This window comes from Ambystoma mexicanum, chromosome 1q, assembly GCF_040938575.1.
Source record: "Ambystoma mexicanum isolate Mex_15411 chromosome 1q, UKY_AmexF1_1, whole genome shotgun sequence".
Taxonomy (NCBI): domain Eukaryota; kingdom Metazoa; phylum Chordata; class Amphibia; order Caudata; family Ambystomatidae; genus Ambystoma; species Ambystoma mexicanum.
Genome location: NC_090922.1, coordinates 378,140,935 through 378,161,231, shown reverse-complemented (window position 1 = coordinate 378,161,231; position 20,297 = coordinate 378,140,935).

The window sequence follows — 20,297 nt, the reverse complement described above, 5'->3', positions numbered from 1 at the left end:
TGGAAAATGTCCATTTGCATATCAGTCTTTGTCCCTCCCAAATGGGCAGTCCAGCACCGAAATGCTATGGCAATTCCTCTCTGAACAAGAGTACCATCAGCAACCCCATACACTTGTTTCAGCCTTGTTGGGCATCGTCAGTGAGGTGAAGCTGTGCCTCTCTAAATACAGTGAGCAGGGAGTCCACATCTGGTTGCCCCCAGGTAACTTAGGGTGACCAACCCCAAGTTCCTTGAAAACATTTCAAAAAAAGGTAGCAGGCGCACCTCTCCACGAAGAACAATACATAATAACCTGTTCTGAGGTGAGAGTTTGCAGCACACGTTTTTTGCTCACTGTGCCTTTCACAGATGGGAAATATCCATTTGCATATCAGTCTTTGTCCCACCCACATGGGCAGTCCAGCACCGAAATGCTATGTCAATTCCTCTCTGAACAAGAGTACCACCAGCAACCCCATACATGTGTTTCAGCCTTGTTGGGCATCATCAGTGAGGTGAAGCTGTGCCTCTCTAAGTACAGTGAGCAGGAAGTCCACGTCTGGTTGCCCCCAGGTAACTAAGGGTGACCAAACCCAGGTTCCTTGAAAACATTTTAAAAAAAAGGTAGCAGGCACTCCTCTCCAGAAAGAACAAGGCATGATAACCTGTTCTGAGGTGAGAGTTTGCAGCACACGCTTTTTGCTCACTGTACCTTTCACAGATGGGAAATATGCATTTGCATATCAGTCTTTGTCCCACCCACCTGGGTAGTCCAGCACCAAAATGCTATGGCAATTCCTCTCTGAACAAGAGTATCACCAGCAACCCCATAAACACGTTGCAGCCTTGTTGGGCATTGTCAGTGAGGTGAAGCTGTGCCTCTCTAAGTACAGTGAGCAGGGAGTCCACGTCTGGTTGCCCCCAGGTAACTTAGGGTGACCAACCCCAAGTTCCTTGAAAACATTTCAAAAAAAGGTAGCAGGCGCTCCTCTCCAGGAAGAACAATGCATAATAACCTGTTCTGAGGTGAGAGTTTGCAGCACACGCTTTTTGCTCACTGTACCTTTCACAGATGGGAAATATACATTTGCATATCAGTCTTTGTCCCGCCCACATGGGCAGTCCAGCACCGAAATGCTATGGCAATTCCTCTCTGAACAAGAGTACCATCAGCAACCCCATACACTTGTTTCAGCCTTGTTGGGCATCGTCAGTGAGGTGAAGCTGTGCCTCTCTAAGTACAGTGAGCAGGGAGTCCACGTCTGGTTGCCCCCAGGTAACTGAGGGTGACCAACCCCAAGTTCCTTGAAAACATTTAAAAAAAAGGTAGCAAGCGCTCCTCTCCAGGAAGAACAATGCATAATAACCTGTTCTGAGGTGAGAGTTTGCAGCACACGCTTTTTGCTCACTGTACCTTTCACAGATGGGAAATACGCATTTGCATATCAGTCTTTGTCCCACCCACATGGGCAGTCCAGCACCGAAATGCTCTGGCAATTCCTCTCTGAACAAAAGTACCACAGCAACCCCATACACACGTTGCAGCCTTGTTGGGCATCGTCAGTGAGGTGAAGCTGTGCCTCCCTAAGTACAGTGAGCAGGGAGTCCACGTCTGGTTGCGCCCAGGTAATTTAGGGTGACCAACCCTAAGTTCCTTGAAAACATTTCAAAAAAAGGTAGCAGGTGCTCCTCTCCAGAAAGAACAATGCATGATAACCTGTTCTGAGCAGCACACACTTTTTTCTCACTGTACCTTTCACAGATGGGAAATATCCATTTGCATATCAGTCTTTGTCCCTCCCACATCGGCAGTCCAGCACCGAAATGCTATGTCAATCCCTCTCTGAACAAGAGTACCACCAGCAACCCCATACACGTGTTGCAGCCTTGTTGGGAATCATCAGTGAGGTGAAGCTGTGCCTCTCTAAGTACAGTGAGCAGGAAGTCCACGTCTGGTTGCCCCCAGGTAACTTAGGGTGACCAAACCCAGGTTCCTTGAAAACATATAAAAAAAAGGTAGCAGGCGCTCCTCTCCAGAAAGAACAAGGCATGATAGCCTGTTCTGAGATGAGAGTTTGCAGCACACGCTTTTTGCTCACTGTACCTTTCACAGATGGAAAATATCCATTTGCATATCAGTCTTTGCCCCGCCCACATGGGCAGTCCAGCACCGAAATGCTATGGCAATTCCTCTCTGAATAAGAGTACCACCAGCAACCCCATATATATGTGTTTCAGCCTTGTTGGGCATTATCAGTGAGGTGAAGCTGTGCCTCTCTCAGTACAGTGAGTAGGGAGTCCACGTCTGGTTGCCCCCAGGTAACTTAGGGTGACCAACCCCAAGTTCCTTGAAAACATTTTTAAAAAAAGGTAGCAGGCACTCCTCTCCAGAAAGAACAAGGCATGATAACCTGTTCTGAGGTGAGAGTTTGCAGCACACGCTTTTTGCTCACTGTACCTTTCACAGATGGGAAATATGCATTTGCATATCAGTCTTTGTCCCACCCACCTGGGTAGTCCAGCACCGAAATGCTATGGCAATTCCTCTCTGAACAAGAGTACCACCAGCAACCCCATACACACCTTGCAGCCTTGTTGGGCATCATCAGTGAGGTGAAGCTGTGCCTCTCTAAGTACAGTGAGCAGGAAGTCCACGTCTGGTTGCCCCCAGGTAACTTAGGGTGACCAAACCCAGGTTCCTTGAAAACATTTAAAAAAAAGGTAGCAGGCGCTCCTCTCCAGAAAGAACAAGGCATGATAGCCTGTTCTGAGATGAGAGTTTTCAGCACACGCTTTTTGCTCACTGTACCTTTCACAGATGGAAAATATCCATTTGCATATCAGTCTTTGCCCCGCCCACATGGGCAGTCCAGCACCGAAATGCTATGGCAATTCCTCTCTGAATAAGAGTACCACCAGCAACCCCATACACACGCTTCAGCCTTGTTGGGCGTCATCAGTGATGTTAAGCTGTGCCTCTCTAAGTACAGTGAGCAGGTAGTCCATATCTGGTTGCCCCCAGGTAACTTAGGGTGACCAACCCCAAGTTCCTTGAAAATATTTCAAAAAAAGGTAGCAGGTGCTCCTCTCCAGAAAGAACAAGGCATGATAACCTGTTCTGAGGTGAGAGTTTGCAGCATACGCTTTTTGCTCACTGTACCTTTCACAGATGGGAAATATACATTTGCATATCAGTCTTTGTCACGCCCACATGGGCAGTCCAGCACCAAAATGCTATGGCAATTCCTCTCTGAACAAGAGTACCACCAGCAACCCCATACACGTGTTTCAGACTTGTTGGGCATCATCAGTGAGGAGAAGCTGTGCCTCTCTAAGTACAGTAAGCAGGGAGTCCATGTCTGGTTGCCCCCAGGTAACTTAGGGTGACCAACCCCAAATTCCTTGAAAACATTTCAAAAAAAGGTAGCAGGCGCTCCTCTCCAGAAAGAAAAAGGCATGATAACCTGTTCGGCGGTGAGAGTTTGCAGCACATGCTTTTTGCTCACTGTACCTTTCACAGATGGGAAATATCCATTTGCATATCAGTCTTTGTGCCGCCCACATGGGCAGTCCAGCACCGAAATGCTATGGCAATTCCTCTCTGAACAAGAGTAACATCAGCAACCCCATACACTTGTTTCACCCTTGTTGGACATCGTCAGTGAGGTGAAGCTGTGCCTCTCGAAGTACATTGAGCAGGGAGTCCACGTCTGGTTGCCCCCAGGTAACTTAGGGTGACCAACCCCAAGTTCCTTGAAAACATTTCGAAAAAAGGTAGCAGGCGCTCCTCTCCACGAAGAATAATGCATAATAACCAGTTCTGAGGTGAGAGTTTGCAGCACACGCTTTTTGCTCACTGTACCTTTCACAGATGGGAAATATCCATTTGCATATCAGTCTTTGTCCCTCCCACATGGGCAGTCCAGCACCAAAATGCTATGGCAATTCCTCTCTGAACAAGAGTACCACCAGCAACCCCATACACATGTTACAACCTTGTTGGGCATCATCAGTGAGGTGAAGCTGTGCCGCTCTAAGTATAGTGAGTAGGGAGTCCATGTCTGGTTGCCCCCAGGTAACTTAGGGTGACCAAGCCCAAGTTCCTTGAAAACATTTAAAAAAAAAGGTAGCAGGCACTCCTCTCCAGAAAGAACAAAGCATGATAACCTGTTCTGAGGTGAGAGTTTGCAGCACACGCTTTTTGCTCACTGTACCTTTCACAGATGGGAAATATGCATTTGCATATCAATCTTTGTCCCTCCCACATGGGCAGTCCAGCACCAAAATGCTATGGCAATTCCTCTCTGAACAAGAGTACCATCAGCAACCCCATACACTTGTTTCAGCCTTGTTGGACATCATCAGTGAGGTGAAGCTGTGCCTCTCTAAGTACAGTGAGCAGGGAGTCCATGTCTGGTTGCCCCCAGGTAACTTAGGGTGACCAAGCCCAAGTTCCTTGAAAACATTTTAAAAAAAAGGTAGCAGGCACTCCTCTCCAGAAAGAACAAAGCATGATAACCTGTTCTGAGGTGAGAGTTTGCAGCACACGCTTTTTGTTCACTGTACCTTTCACAGTTGGGAAATATGCATTTGCATATCAATCTTTGTCCCGCCCACATGGGCAGTCCAGCACCAAAATGCTATGGCAATTCCTCTCTGAACAAGAGTACCATCAGCAACCCCATACACTTGTTTCAGCCTTGTTGGACATCATCAGTGAGGTGAAGCCGTGCCTCTCTAAGTACAGTGAGCAGGGAGTCCATGTCTGGTTGCCCCCAAGTAATTTAGGGTGACCAACCCCAGGTTCCTTGAAAACATTTAAAAAAAAGGTAGCAGGCGCTCCTCTCCAGAAAGAACAAGGCATGATAACCTGTTCTGAGATGAGAGTTTGCAGCACACGCTTTTTGCTCACTGTACTTTTCACAGATGGAAAATATCCATTTGCATATCAGTCTTTGTCCTGCCCACATGGGCAGTCCAGCACCGAAATGCTATGGCAATTCCTCTCTGAACAAGAGTACCACCAGCAACCCCATATATATGTGTTTCAGCCTTGTTGGGCATCATCAGTGAGGTGAAGCTGTGCCTCTCTCAGTACAGTGAGTAGGGAGTCCACGTCTGGTTGCCCCCAGGTAACTTAGGGTGACCAACCCCAAGTTCCTTGAAAAGATTTTTAAAAAAAGGTAGCAGGCACTCCTCTCCAGAAAGAACAAGGCATGATAACCTGGCTGAGGTGAGAGTTTGCAGCACACGCTTTTTGTTCACTGTACCTTTCACAGATGGGAAATATGCATTTGCATATCAATCTTTGTCCCGCCCACATGGGCAGTCCAGCACCAAAATGCTATGGCAATTCCTCTCTGAACAAGAGTACCATCAGCAACCCCATACACTTGTTTCAGCCTTGTTGGACATCATCAGTGAGGTGAAGCTGTGCCTCTCTAAGTACAGTGAGCAGGGAGTCCATGTCTGGTTGCCCCCAAGTAATTTAGGGTGACCAACCCCAGGTTCCTTGAAAACATTTAAAAAAAAGGTAGCAGGCGCTCCTCTCCAGAAAGAACAAGGCATGATAACCTGTTCTGAGATGAGAGTTTGCAGCACACGCTTTTTGCTCACTGTACTTTTCACAGATGGAAAATATCCATTTGCATATCAGTCTTTGTCCTGCCCACATGGGCAGTCCAGCACCGAAATGCTATGGCAATTCCTCTCTGAACAAGAGTACCACCAGCAACCCCATATATATGTGTTTCAGCCTTGTTGGGCATCATCAGTGAGGTGAAGCTGTGCCTCTCTCAGTACAGTGAGTAGGGAGTCCACGTCTGGTTGCCCCCAGGTAACTTAGGGTGACCAACCCCAAGTTCCTTGAAAAGATTTTTAAAAAAAGGTAGCAGGCACTCCTCTCCAGAAAGAACAAGGCATGATAACCTGGCTGAGGTGAGGGTTTGCAGCACACGCTTTTTGCTCACTGTACCTTTCACAGATGGGAAATATGCATTTGCATATCAGTCTTTGTCCCACCCACAAGGGCAGTCCAGCACCGAAATGCTATGGCAATTCCTCTCTGAACAAGAGTACCACCAGCAACCCCATACACACGTTGCAGCCTTGTTGGGCATCGTCAGTGAGGTGAAGCTGTGCCTCTCTAAGTACAGTGAGCAGGGAGTCCACGTCTGGTTGCCCCCAGGTAACTTAGGGTGACCAACCCCAAGTTCCTTGAAAACATTTCAAAAAAAGGTAGCAAGCGCTCCTCTCCAGGAAGAACAATGCATAATAACCTGTTCTGAGGTGAGAGTTTGCAGCACACGCTTTTTGCTCACTGTACCTTTCACAGATGGGAAATATGCATTTGCATATCAGTCTTTGTCCCACCCACAAGGGCAGTCCAGCACCGAAATGCTATGGCAATTCCTCTCTGAACAAGAGTACCATCAGCAACCCCATACACTTGTTTCAGCCTTGTTGGGCATCGTCAGTGAGGTGAAGCTGTGCCTCTCTAAGTACAGTGAGCAGGGAGTCCACGTCTGGTTGCCCCCAGGTAACTTAGGGTGACCAACCCCAAATTCCTTGAAAACATTTCAAAAAAAGGTAGCAGGCGCACCTCTCCAGGAAGAACAATGCATAATAACCTGTTCTGAGGTGAGAGTTTGCAGCACACGTTTTTTGCTCACTGTACCTTTCACAGATGGGAAATATCCATTTGCATATCAGTCTTTGTCCCACCCACATGGGCAGTCCAGCACCGAAATGCTATGTCAATTCCTCTCTGAACAAGAATACCACCAGCAACCCCATACACCTGTTTCAGCCTTGTTGGGCATCATAAGTGAGGTGAAGCTGTGCCTCTCTAAGTATGGTGAGCAGGAAGTCCACGTCTGGTTGCCCCCAGGTAACTTAGGATGACCAAACTCAGGTTCCTTGAAAACATTTCAAAAAAAGGTAGCAGGCGCTCCTCTCCAGAAAGAACAAGGCATGATAGCCTGTTCTGAGATGAGAGTTTGCAGCACACGCTTTTTGCTCACTGTACCTTTCACAGATGGGAAATATCCATTTGCATATCAGTCTTTGTCCCTCCCACATGGGCAGTCCAGCACCAAAATGCTATGGCAATTCCTCTCTGAACAAGAGTACCACCAGCAACCCCATACACATGTTACAACCTTGTTGGGCATCATCAGTGAGGTGAAGCTGTGCCGCTCTAAGTATAGTGAGTAGGGAGTCCATGTCTGGTTGCCCCCAGGTAACTTAGGGTGACCAAGCCCAAGTTCCTTGAAAACATTTTAAAAAAAAGGTAGCAGGCACTCCTCTCCAGAAAGAACAAAGCATGATAACCTGTTCTGAGGTGAGAGTTTGCAGCACACGCTTTTTGCTCACTGTACCTTTCACAGATGGGAAATATGCATTTGCATATCAATCTTTGTCCCGCCCACATGGGCAGTCCATCACCAAAATGCTATGGCAATTCCTCTCTGAACAAGAGTACCATCAGCAACCCCATACACTTGTTTCAGCCTTGTTGGACATCATCAGTGAGGTGAAGCTGTGCCTCTCTAAGTACAGTGAGCAGGGAGTCCATGTCTGGTTGCCCCCAGGTAACTTAGGGTGACCAAGCCCAAGTTCCTTGAAAACATTTTAAAAAAAAGGTAGCAGGCACTCCTCTCCAGAAAGAACAAAGCATGATAACCTGTTCTGAGGTGAGAGTTTGCAGCACACGCTTTTTGCTCACTGTACCTTTCACAGATGGGAAATATGCATTTGCATATCAATCTTTGTCCCGCCCACATGGGCAGTCCAGCACCAAAATGCTATGGCAATTCCTCTCTGAACAAGAGTACCATCAGCAACCCCATACACTTGTTTCAGCCTTGTTGGACATCATCAGTGAGGTGAAGCTGTGCCTCTCTAAGTACAGTGAGCAGGGGGTCCATGTCTGGTTGCCCCCAAGTAATTTAGGGTGACCAACCCCAGGTTCCTTGAAAACATTTAAAAAAAAGGTAGCAGGCGCTCCTCTCCAGAAAGAACAAGGCATGATAACCTGTTCTGAGATGAGAGTTTGCAGCACACGCTTTTTGCTCACTGTACTTTTCACAGATGGAAAATATCCATTTGCATATCAGTCTTTGTCCTGCCCACATGGGCAGTCCAGCACCGAAATGCTATGGCAATTCCTCTCTGAACAAGAGTACCACCAGCAACCCCATATATATGTGTTTCAGCCTTGTTGGGCATCATCAGTGAGGTGAAGCTGTGCCTCTCTCAGTACAGTGAGTAGGGAGTCCACGTCTGGTTGCCCCCAGGTAACTTAGGGTGACCAACCCCAAGTTCCTTGAAAAGATTTTTAAAAAAAGGTAGCAGGCACTCCTCTCCAGAAAGAACAAGGCATGATAACCTGGCTGAGGTGAGGTTTTGCAGCACACGCTTTTTGCTCACTGTACCTTTCACAGATGGGAAATATGCATTTGCATATCAGTCTTTGTCCCACCCACAAGGGCAGTCCAGCACCGAAATGCTATGGCAATTCCTCTCTGAACAAGAGTACCACCAGCAACCCCATACACACGTTGCAGCCTTGTTGGGCATCGTCAGTGAGGTGAAGCTGTGCCTCTCTAAGTACAGTGAGCAGGGAGTCCACGTCTGGTTGCCCCCAGGTAACTTAGGGTGACCAACCCCAAGTTCCTTGAAAACATTTCAAAAAAAGGTAGCAAGCGCTCCTCTCCAGGAAGAACAATGCATAATAACCTGTTCTGAGGTGAGAGTTTGCAGCACACGCTTTTTGCTCACTGTACCTTTCACAGATGGGAAATATGCATTTGCATATCAGTCTTTGTCCCACCCACAAGGGCAGTCCAGCACCGAAATGCTATGGCAATTCCTCTCTGAACAAGAGTACCATCAGCAACCCCATACACTTGTTTCAGCCTTGTTGGGCATCGTCAGTGAGGTGAAGCTGTGCCTCTCTAAGTACAGTGAGCAGGGAGTCCACGTCTGGTTGCCCCCAGGTAACTTAAGGTGACCAACCCCAAATTCCTTGAAAACATTTCAAAAAAAGGTAGCAGGCGCACATCTCCAGGAAGAACAATGCATAATAACCTGTTCTGAGGTGAGAGTTTGCAGCACACGTTTTTTGCTCACTGTACCTTTCACAGATGGGAAATATCCATTTGCATATCAGTCTTTGTCCCACCCACATGGGCAGTCCAGCACCGAAATGCTATGTCAATTCCTCTCTGAACAAGAATACCACCAGCAACCCCATACACCTGTTTCAGCCTTGTTGGGCATCATAAGTGAGGTGAAGCTGTGCCTCTCTAAGTATGGTGAGCAGGAAGTCCACGTCTGGTTGCCCCCAGGTAACTTAGGATGACCAAACCCAGGTTCCTTGAAAACATTTCAAAAAAAGGTAGCAGGCGCTCCTCTCCAGAAAGAACAAGGCATGATAGCCTGTTCTGAGATGAGAGTTTGCAGCACACGCTTTTTGCTCACTGTACCTTTCACAGATGGAAAATATCCATTTGCATATCAGTCTTTGCCCCGCCCACATGGGCAGTCCAGCACCGAAATGCTATGGCAATGCTTCTCTGAATAAGAGTACCACCAGCAACCCCATATATATGTGTTTCAGCCTTGTTGGACATCATCAGTGAGGTGAAGCTGTGCCTCTCTCAGTACAGTGAGTAGGGAGTCCACGTCTGGTTGCCCCCAGGTAACTTAGGGTGACCAACCCCAAGTTCCTTGAAAACATTTTAAAAAAAAGGTAGCAGGCACTCCTCTCCAGAAAGAACAAGGCATGATAACCTGTTCTGAGGTGAGAGTTTGCAGCACACACTTTTTGCTCACTGTACCTTTCACAGATGGGAAATATGCATTTGCATATCAGTCTTTGTCCCCACCCACCTGGGTAGTCCAGCACCGAAATGCTATGGCAATTCCTCTCTGAACAAGAGTACCACCAGCAACCCCATACACACGTTGCAGTCTTGTTGGGCATCGTCAGTGAGGTGAAGCTGTGCCTCTCTCAGTACAGTGAGTAGGGAGTCCACGTCTGGTTGCCCCCAGGTAACTTAGGGTGACCAACCCCAAGTTCCTTGAAAAGATTTTTAAAAAAAGGTAGCAGGCACTCCTCTCCAGAAAGAACAAGGCATGATAACCTGGCTGAGGTGAGGGTTTGCAGCACACGCTTTTTGCTCACTGTACCTTTCACAGATGGGAAATATGCATTTGCATATCAGTCTTTGTCCCACCCACAAGGGCAGTCCAGCACCGAAATGCTATGGCAATTCCTCTCTGAACAAGAGTACCACCAGCAACCCCATACACACGTTGCAGCCTTGTTGGGCATCGTCAGTGAGGTGAAGCTGTGCCTCTCTAAGTACAGTGAGCAGGGAGTCCACGTCTGGTTGCCCCCAGGTAACTTAGGGTGACCAACCCCAAGTTCCTTGAAAACATTTCAAAAAAAGGTAGCAGGTGCTCCTCTCCAGAAAGAACAAGGCATGATAACCTGTTCTGAGGTGAGAGTTTGCAGCATACGCTTTTTGCTCACTGTACCTTTCACAGATGGGAAATATACATTTGCATATCAGTCTTTGTCACGCCCACATGGGCAGTCCAGCACCAAAATGCTATGGCAATTCCTCTCTTAACAAGAGTACCACCAGCATCCCCATACACGTGTTTCAGACTTGTTGGGCATCATCAGTGAGGAGAAGCTGTGCCTCTCTAAGTACAGTGAGCAGGGAGTCCACGTCTGGTTGCCCCCAGGTAACTTAGGGTGACCAACCCCAAATTCCTTGAAAACATTTCAAAAAAAGGTAGCAGGCGCTCCTCTCCAGAAAGAAAAAGGCATGATAACCTGTTCGGCAGTGAGAGTTTGCAGCACACGCTTTTTGCTCACTGTACCTTTCACAGATGGTAAATATCTATTTGCATATCAGTCTTTGTCCCGCCCACATGGGCAGTCCAGCACCGAAATGCTATGGCAAATCCTCTCTGAACAAGAGTAACATCAGCAACCCCATACACTTGTTTCAGCCTTGTTGGACATCGTCAGTGAGGTGAAGCTGTGCCTCTCGAAGTACATTGAGCAGGGAGTCCACGTCTGGTTGCCCCCAGGTAACTTAGGGTGACCAACCCCAAGTTCCTTGAAAACATTTCGAAAAAAGGTAGCAGGCGCTCCTCTCCACGAAGAATAATGCATAATAACCAGTTCTGAGGTGAGAGTTTGCAGCACACGCTTTTTGCTCACTGTACCTTTCACAGATGGGAAATATCCATTTGCATATCAGTCTTTGTCCCTCCCACATGGGCAGTCCAGCACCAAAATGCTATGGCAATTCCTCTCTGAACAAGAGTACCACCAGCAACCCCATACACGTGTTACAACCTTGTTGGGCATCATCAGTGAGGTGAAGCTGTGCCGCTCTAAGTACAGTGAGTAGGGAGTCCATGTCTGGTTGCCCCCAGGTAACTTAGGGTGACCAAGCCCAAGTTCCTTGAAAACATTTTAAAAAAAAGGTAGCAGGCACTCCTCTCCAGAAAGAACAAAGCATGATAACCTGTTCTGAGGTGAGAGTTTGCAGCACACGCTTTTTGCTCACTGTACCTTTCACAGATGGGAAATATGCATTTGCATATCAGTCTTTGTCCCGCCCACATGGGCAGTCCAGCACCAAAATGCTATGGCAATTCCTCTCTGAACAAGAGTACCATCAGCAACCCCATACACTTGTTTCAGCCTTGTTGGACATCATCAGTGAGGTGAAGCTGTGCCTCTCTAAGTACAGTGAGCAGGGAGTCCATGTCTGGTTGCCCCCAAGTAATTTAGGGTGACCAACCCCAGGTTCCTTGAAAACATTTAAAAAAAAGGTAGCAGGCGCTCCTCTCCAGAAAGAACAAGGCATGATAACCTGTTCTGAGATGAGAGTTTGCAGCACACGCTTTTTGCTCACTGTACTTTTCACAGATGGAAAATTTCCATTTGCATATCAGTCTTTGTCCTGCCCACATGGGCAGTCCAGCACCGAAATGCTATGGCAATTCCTCTCTGAACAAGAGTACCACCAGCAACCCCATATATATGTGTTTCAGCCTTGTTGGGCATCATCAGTGAGGTGAAGCTGTGCCTCTCTCAGTACAGTGAGTAGGGAGTCCACGTCTGGTTGCCCCCAGGTAACTTAGGGTGACCAACCCCAAGTTCCTTGAAAAGATTTTAAAAAAAAGGTAGCAGGCACTCCTCTCCAGAAAGAACAAGGCATGATAACCTGTTCTGAGGTGAGAGTTTGCAGCACACGCTTTTTGCTCACTGTACCTTTCACAGATGGGAAATATGCATTTGCATATCAGTCTTTGTCCCACCCACAAGGGCAGTCCAGCACCGAAATGCTATGGCAATTCCTCTCTGAACAAGAATACCACCAGCAACCCCATACACACGTTGCAGCCTTGTTGGGCATCGTCAGTGAGGTGAAGCTGTGCCTCTCTAAGTACAGTGAGCAGGGAGTCCACGTCTGGTTGCCCCCAGGTAACTTAGGGTGACCAACCCCAAATTCCTTGAAAACATTTCAAAAAAAGGTAGCAGGCGCACCTCTCCAGGAAGAACAATGCATAATAACCTGTTCTGAGGTGAGAGTTTGCAGCACACGTTTTTTGCTCACTGTACCTTTCACAGATGGGAAATATCCATTTGCATATCAGTCTTTGTCCCACCCACATGGGCAGTCCAGCACCGAAATGCTATGTCAATTCCTCTCTGAACAAGAATACCACCAGCAACCCCATACACCTGTTTCAGCCTTGTTGGGCATCATAAGTGAGGTGAAGCTGTGCCTCTCTAAGTACAGTGAGCAGCAAGTCCACGTCTGGTTGCCCCCAGGTAACTTAGGGTGACCAACCCCAAGTTCCTTGAAAACATTTCAAAAAAAGGTAGCAGGCACACCTCTCCACGAAGAACAATACATAATAACCTGCTCTGAGGTGAGAGTTTGCAGCACACGTTTTTTGCTCACTGTACCTTTCACAGATGGGAAATATCCGTTTGCATATCAGTCTTTGTCCCACCCACATGGGCAGTCCAGCACCGAAATGCTATGTCAATTCCTCTCTGAACAAGAATACCACCAGCAACCCCATACACCTGTTTCAGCCTTGTTGGGCATCATAAGTGAGGTGAAGCTGTGCCTCTCTAAGTACAGTGAGCAGGAAGTCCACGTCTGGTTGCCCCCAGGTAACTTAGGGTTACCAAACCCAGGTTCCTTGAAAACATTTCAAAAAAAGGTAGCAGGCGCTCCTCTCCAGAAAGAACAAGGCATGATAGCCTGTTCTGAGATGAGAGTTTGCAGCACACGCTTTTTGCTCACTGTACCTTTCACAGATGGAAAATATCCATTTGCATATCAGTCTTTGCCCCGCCCACATGGGCAGTCCAGCACCGAAATGCTATGGCAATTCCTCTCTGAATAAGAGTACCACCAGCAACCCCATATATATGTGTTTCAACCTTGTTGGACATCATCAGTGAGGTGAAGCTGTGCCTCTCTCAGTACAGTGAGTAGGGAGTCCACGTCTGGTTGCCCACAGGTAACTTAGGGTGACCAACCCCAAGTTCCTTGAAAACATTTTTAAAAAAAGGTAGCAGGCACTCCTCTCCAGAAAGAACAAGGCATGATAACCTGTTCTGAGGTGAGAGTTTGCAGCACACGCTTTTTGCTCACTGTACCTTTCACAGATGGGAAATATGCATTTGCATATCAGTCTTTGTCCCACCCACCTGGGTAGTCCAGCACCGAAATGCTATGGCAATTCCTCTCTGAACAAGAGTACCACCAGCAACCCCATACACACGTTGCAGCCTTGTTGGGCATCGTCAGTGAGGTGAAGCTGTGCCTCTCTAAGTACAGTGAGCAGGGAGTCCACGTCTGGTTGCCCCCAGGTAACTTAGGGTGACCAACCCCAAGTTCCTTGAAAACATTTCAAAAAAAGGTAGCAGGTGCTCCTCTCCAGAAAGAACAAGGCATGATAACCTGTTCTGAGGTGAGAGTTTGCAGCATACGCTTTTTGCTCACTGTACCTTTCACAGATGGGAAATATACATTTGCATATCAGTCTTTGTCACGCCCACATGGGCAGTCCAGCACCAAAATGCTATGGCAATTCCTCTCTGAACAAGAGTACCACCAGCAACCCTATACACGTGTTTCAGACTTGTTGGGCATCATCAGTGAGGAGAAGCTGTGCCTCTCTAAGTACAGTGAGCAGGGAGTCCACGTCTGGTTGCCCCCAGGTAACTTAGGGTGACCAACCCCAAATTCCTTGAAAACATTTCAAAAAAAGGTAGCAGGCGCTCCTCTCCAGAAAGAAAAAGGCATGATAACCTGTTCGGCGGTGAGAGTTTGCAGCACACGCTTTTTGCTCACTGTACCTTTCACAGATGGGAAATATCCATTTGCATATCAGTCTTTGTCCCGCCCACATGGGCAGTCCAGCACCGAAATGCTATGGCAATTCCTCTCTGAACAAGAGTAACATCAGCAACCCCATACACTTGTTTCAGCCTTGTTGGGCATCATCAGTGAGGTGAAGCTGTGCCTCTCTCAGTACAGTGAGTAGGGAGTCCACGTCTGGTTGCCCCCAGGTAACTTAGGGTGACCAACCCCAAGTTCCTTGAAAAGATTTTTAAAAAAAGGTAGCAGGCACTCCTCTCCAGAAAGAACAAGGCATGATAACCTGTTCTGAGTTGAGAGTTTGCAGCACACGCTTTTTGCTCACTGTACCTTTCACAGATGGGAAATATGCATTTGCATATCAGTCTTTGTCCCACCCACATGGGCAGTCCAGAACCGAAATGCTATGTCAATTCCTCTCTGAACAAGAGTACCACCAGCAACCCCATACACGTGTTTCAGCCTTGTTGGGCATCATCAGTGAGGTGAAGCTGTGCCTCTCTAAGTACAGTGAGCAGGAAGTCCACGTCTGGTTGCCCCCAGGTAACTTAGGGTGACCAAACCCAGGTTCCTTGAAAACATTTCAAAAAAAGGTAGCAGTCGCTCCTCTCCAGAAAGAACAAGGCATGATAGCCTGCTTTGAGATGAGAGTTTGCAGCACACGCTTTTTGCTCACTGTACCTTTCACAGATGGAAAATATCCATTTGCATATCAGTCTTTGCCCCGCCCACATGGGCAGTCCAGCACCGAAATGCTATGGCAATTCCTCTCTGAATAAGAGTACCACCAGCAACCCCATATATATGTGTTTCAGCCTTGTTGGGCATCATCAGTGAGGTGAAGCTGTGCCTCTCTCAGTACAGTGAGTAGGGAGTCCACGTCTGGTTGCCCCCAGGTAACTTAGGGTGACCAACCCCGAGTTCCTTGAAAACATTTAAAAAAAAAGGTAGCAGGCACTCCTCTCCAGAAAGAACAAGGCATGATAACCTGTTCTGAGGTGAGAGTTTGCAGCACACGCTTTTTGCTCACTGTACCTTTCACAGATGGGAAATATGCATTTGCATATCAGTCTTTGTCCCACCCACCTGGGTAGTCCAGCACCGAAATGCTATGGCAATTCCTCTCTGAACAAGAGTACCACCAGCAACCCAATACACACCTTGCAGCCTTGTTGGGCATCGTCAGTGAGGTGAAGCTGTGCCTCTCTAAGTACAGTGAGCAGGGAGTCCACGTCTGGTTGCCCCCAGGTAACTTAGGGTGACCAACCCCAAGTTCCTTGAAAACATTTCAAAAAAAGGTAGCAGGCGCTCCTCTCCAGGAAGAACAATGCATAATAACCTGTTCTGAGGTGAGAGTTTGCAGCACACGCTTTTTGCTCACTGTACCTTTCACAGATGGGAAATATACATTTGCATATCAGTCTTTGTCCCGCCCACATGGGCAGTCCAGCACCGAAATGCTATGGCAATTCCTCTCTGAACAAGAGTACCATCAGCAACCCCATACACTTGTTTCAGCCTTGTTGGGCATCGTCAGTGAGGTGAAGCTGTGCCTCTCTAAGTACAGTGAGCAGGAAGTCCACGTCTGGTTGCCCCCAGGTAACTTAGGGTGACCAACCCCAAGTTCCTTGAAAACATTTCAAAAAAAGGTAGCAGGCGCTCCTCTCCAGGAAGAACAATGCATAATAACCTGTTCTGAGGTGAGAGTTTGCAGCACACGCTTTTTGCTCACTGTACCTTTCACAGATGGGAAATATACATTTGCATATCAGTCTTTGTCCCGCCCACATGGGCAGTCCAGCACCGAAATGCTATGGCAATTCCTCTCTGAACAAGAGTACCATCAGCAACCCCATACACTTGTTTCAGCCTTGTTGGGCATCGTCAGTGAGGTGAAGCTGTGCCTCTCTAAGTACAGTGAGCAGGGAGCCACGTCTGGTTGCCCCCAGGTAACTTAGGGTGACCAACCCCAAGTTCCTTGAAAACATTTCAAAAAAAGGTAGCAGGCGCACCTCTCCAGGAAGAACAATGCATAATAACCTGTTCTGAGGTGAGAGTTTGCAGCACACGTTTTTTGCTCACTGTACCTTTCACAGATGGGAAATATCCATTTGCATATCAGTCTTTGTCTCGCCCACATGGGCAGTCCAGCACCGAAATGCTATGTCAATTCCTCTCTGAACAAGAGTACCACCAGCAACCCCATACACGTGTTTCAGCCTTGTTGGGCATCATCAGTGAGGTGAAGCTGTGCCTCTCTAAGTACAGTGAGCAGGAAGTCCACGTCTGGTTGCCCCCAGGTAACTTAGGGTGACCAAACCCAGGTTCCTTGAAAACATTTTAAAAAAAAGGTAGCAGGCACTCCTCTCCAGAAAGAGCAAGGCATGATAACCTGTTCTGAGGTGAGAGTTTGCAGCACACGCTTTTTGCTCACTGTACCTTTCACAGATGGGAAATATGCATTTGCATATCAGTCTTTGTCCCGCCCACATGGGCAGTCCAGCACCGAAATGCTATGTCAATTCCTCTCTGAACAAGAGTACCACCAGCAACCCCATACACGTGTTTCAGCCTTGTTGAGTATCATCAGTGAGGTGAAGCTGTGCCTCTCTAAGTACAGTGAGCAGGAAGTCCACGTCTGGTTGCCCCCAGGTAACTTAGGGTGACCAACCCCAGGTTCCTTGAAAACATTTAAAAAAAAGGTAGCAGGCGCTCCTCTCCAGAAAGAACAAGGCATGATAACCTGTTCTGAGATGAGAGTTTGCAGCACACGCTTTTTGCTCACTGTACTTTTCACAGATGGAAAATATCCATTTGCATATCAGTCTTTGTCCTGCCCACATGGGCAGTCCAGCACCGAAATGCTATGGCAATTCCTCTCTGAACAAGAGTACCACCAGCAACCCCATATATATGTGTTTCAGCCTTGTTGGGCATCATCAGTGAGATGAAGCTGTGCCTCTCTCAGTACAGTGAGTAGGGAGTCCACGTCTGGTTGCCCCCAGGTAACTTAGGGTGACCAACCCCAAGTTCCTTGAAAAGATTTTTAAAAAAAGGTAGCAGGCACTCCTCTCCAGAAAGAACAAGGCATGATAACCTGTTCTGAGGTGAGAGTTTGCAGCACACACTTTTTGCTCACTGTACCTTTCACAGATGGGAAATATGCATTTGCATATCAGTCTTTGTCCCACCCACATGGGCAGTCCAGCACCGAAATGCTATGGCAATTCCTCTCTGAACAAGAGTACCACCAGCAACCCCATACACACGTTGCAGCCTTGTTGGGCATCGTCAGTGAGGTGAAGCTGTGCCTCTCTAAGTACAGTGAGCAGGGAGTCCACGTCTGGTTGCCCCCAGGTAACTTAGGGTGACCAACCCCAAGTTCCTTGAAAACATTTCAAAAAAAGGTAGCAAGCGCTCCTCTCCAGGAAGAACAATGCATAATAATCTGTTCTGAGGTGAGAGTTTGCAGCACACGCTTTTTGCTCACTGTACCTTTCACAGATGGGAAATACGCATTTGCATATCAGTCTTTGTCCCACCCACATGGGCAGTCCAGCACCGAAATGCTCTGGCAATTCCTCTTTGAACAAAAGTACCACTAGCAACCCCATACACACGTTGCAGCCTTGTTGGGCATCGTCAGTGAGGTGAAGCTGTGCCTCTCTAAGTACAGTGAGCAGGGAGTCCACGTCTGGTTGCCCCCAGGTAATTTAGGGTGACCAACCCTAAGTTCCTTGAAAACATTTAAAAAAAAAGTAGCAGGTGCTCCTCTCCAGAAAGAACAAGGCATGATAACCTGTTCTGAGATGAGAGTTTGCAGCACACGCCTTTTGCTCACTGTACCTTTCACAGATGGAAAATATCCATTTGCATATCAGTCTTTGTCCTGCCCACATGGGCAGTCCAGCACTGAAATGCTATGGCAATTCCTCTCTCAATAAGAGTACCACCAGCAACCCCATACACACGTTGCAGCCTTGTTGGGAATCATCAGTGAGGTGAAGCTGTGCCTCTCTAAGTACAGTGAGCATGGAGTCCACGTCTGGTTGGCCCCAGGTAACTTAGGGTGACCAACCCCAAGTTCCTTGAAAACATTTCAAAAAAAGGTAGCAGGCGCTCCTCTCCAGAAAGAACAAGCATGATAACCTGTTCTGAGATGAGAGTTTGCAGCACACACTTTTTGCTCACAGTACCTTTCACAGATGGAAAATATCCATTTGCATATCAGTCTTTGTCCCTCCCAAATGGGCAGTCCAGCACCGAAATGCTATGGTAATTCCTCTCTGAACAAGAGTACCATCAGCAACCCCATACACTTGTTTCAGCCTTGTTGGGCATCGTCAGTGAGGTGAAGCTGTGCCTCTCTAAATACAGTGAGCAGGGAGTCCACGTCTGGTTGCCCCCAGGTAACTTAGGGTGACCAACCCCAAGTTCCTTGAAAACATTTCAAAAAAAGGTAGCAGGCGCACCTCTCCACGAAGAACAATACATAATAACCTGTTCTGAGGTGAGAGTTTGCAGCACACGTTTTTTGCTCACTGTACCTTTCACAGATGGGAAATATCCATTTGCATATCAGTCTTTGTCCCACCCACATGGGCAGTCCAGCACCGAAATGCTATGTCAATTCCTCTCTGAACAAGAGTACCACCAGCAACCCCATACACGTGTTTCAGCCTTGTTGGGCATTATCAGTGAGGTGAAGCTGTGCCTCTCTAAGTACAGTGAGCAGGAAGTCCACGTCTGGTTGCCCCCAGGTAACTTAGGGTGACCAAACCCAGGTTCCTTGAAAACATTTTTAAAAAAAGGTAGCAGGCACTCCTCTCCAGAAAGAACAAGGCATGATAACCTGTTCTGAGGTGAGAGTTTGCAGCACACGCTTTTTGCTCACTGTACCTTTCACAGATGGGAAATATGCATTTGCATATCAGTCTTTGTCCCACCCACCTGGGTAGTCCAGCACCGAAATGCTATGGCAATTCCTCTCTGAACAAGAGTACCAACAGCAACCCCATACACACGTTGCAGCCTTGTTGGGCATCGTCAGTGAGGTGAAGCTGTGCCTCTCTAAGTACAGTGAGCAGGGAGTCCACGTCTGGTTGCCCCCAGGTAACTTAGGGTGACCAACCCCAAGTTCCTTGAAAACATTTCAAAAAAAGGTAGCAGGCGCTCCTCTCCAGGAAGAACAATGCATAATAACCTGTTCTGAGGTGAGAGTTTGCAGCACACGCTTTTTGCTCACTGTACCTTTCACAGATGGGAAATATACATTTGCATATCAGTCTTTGTCCCGCCCACATGGGCAGTCCAGCACCGAAATGCTATGGCAATTCCTCTCTGAACAAGAGTACCATCAGCAACCCCATACACTTGTTTCAGCCTTGTTGGGCATCGTCAGTGAGGTGAAGCTGTGCCTCTCTAAGTACAGTGAGCAGGGAGCCACGTCTGGTTGCCCCCAGGTAACTTAGGGTGACCAACCCCAAGTTCCTTGAAAACATTTCAAAAAAAGGTAGCAGGCGCACCTCTCCAGGAAGAACAATGCATAATAACCTGTTCTGAGGTGAGAGTTTGCAGCACACGTTTTTTGCTCACTGTACCTTTCACAGATGGGAAATATCCATTTGCATATCAGTCTTTGTCCCGCCCACATGGGCAGTCCAGCACCGAAATGCTATGTCAATTCCTCTCTGAACAAGAGTACCACCAGCAACCCCATATATATGTGTTTCAGCCTTGTTGGGCATCATCAGTGAGATGAAGCTGTGCCTCTCTCAGTACAGTGAGTAGGGAGTCCACGTCTGGTTGCCCCCAGGTAACTTAGGGTGACCAACCCCAAGTTCCTTGAAAAGATTTTTAAAAAAAGGTAGCAGGCACTCCT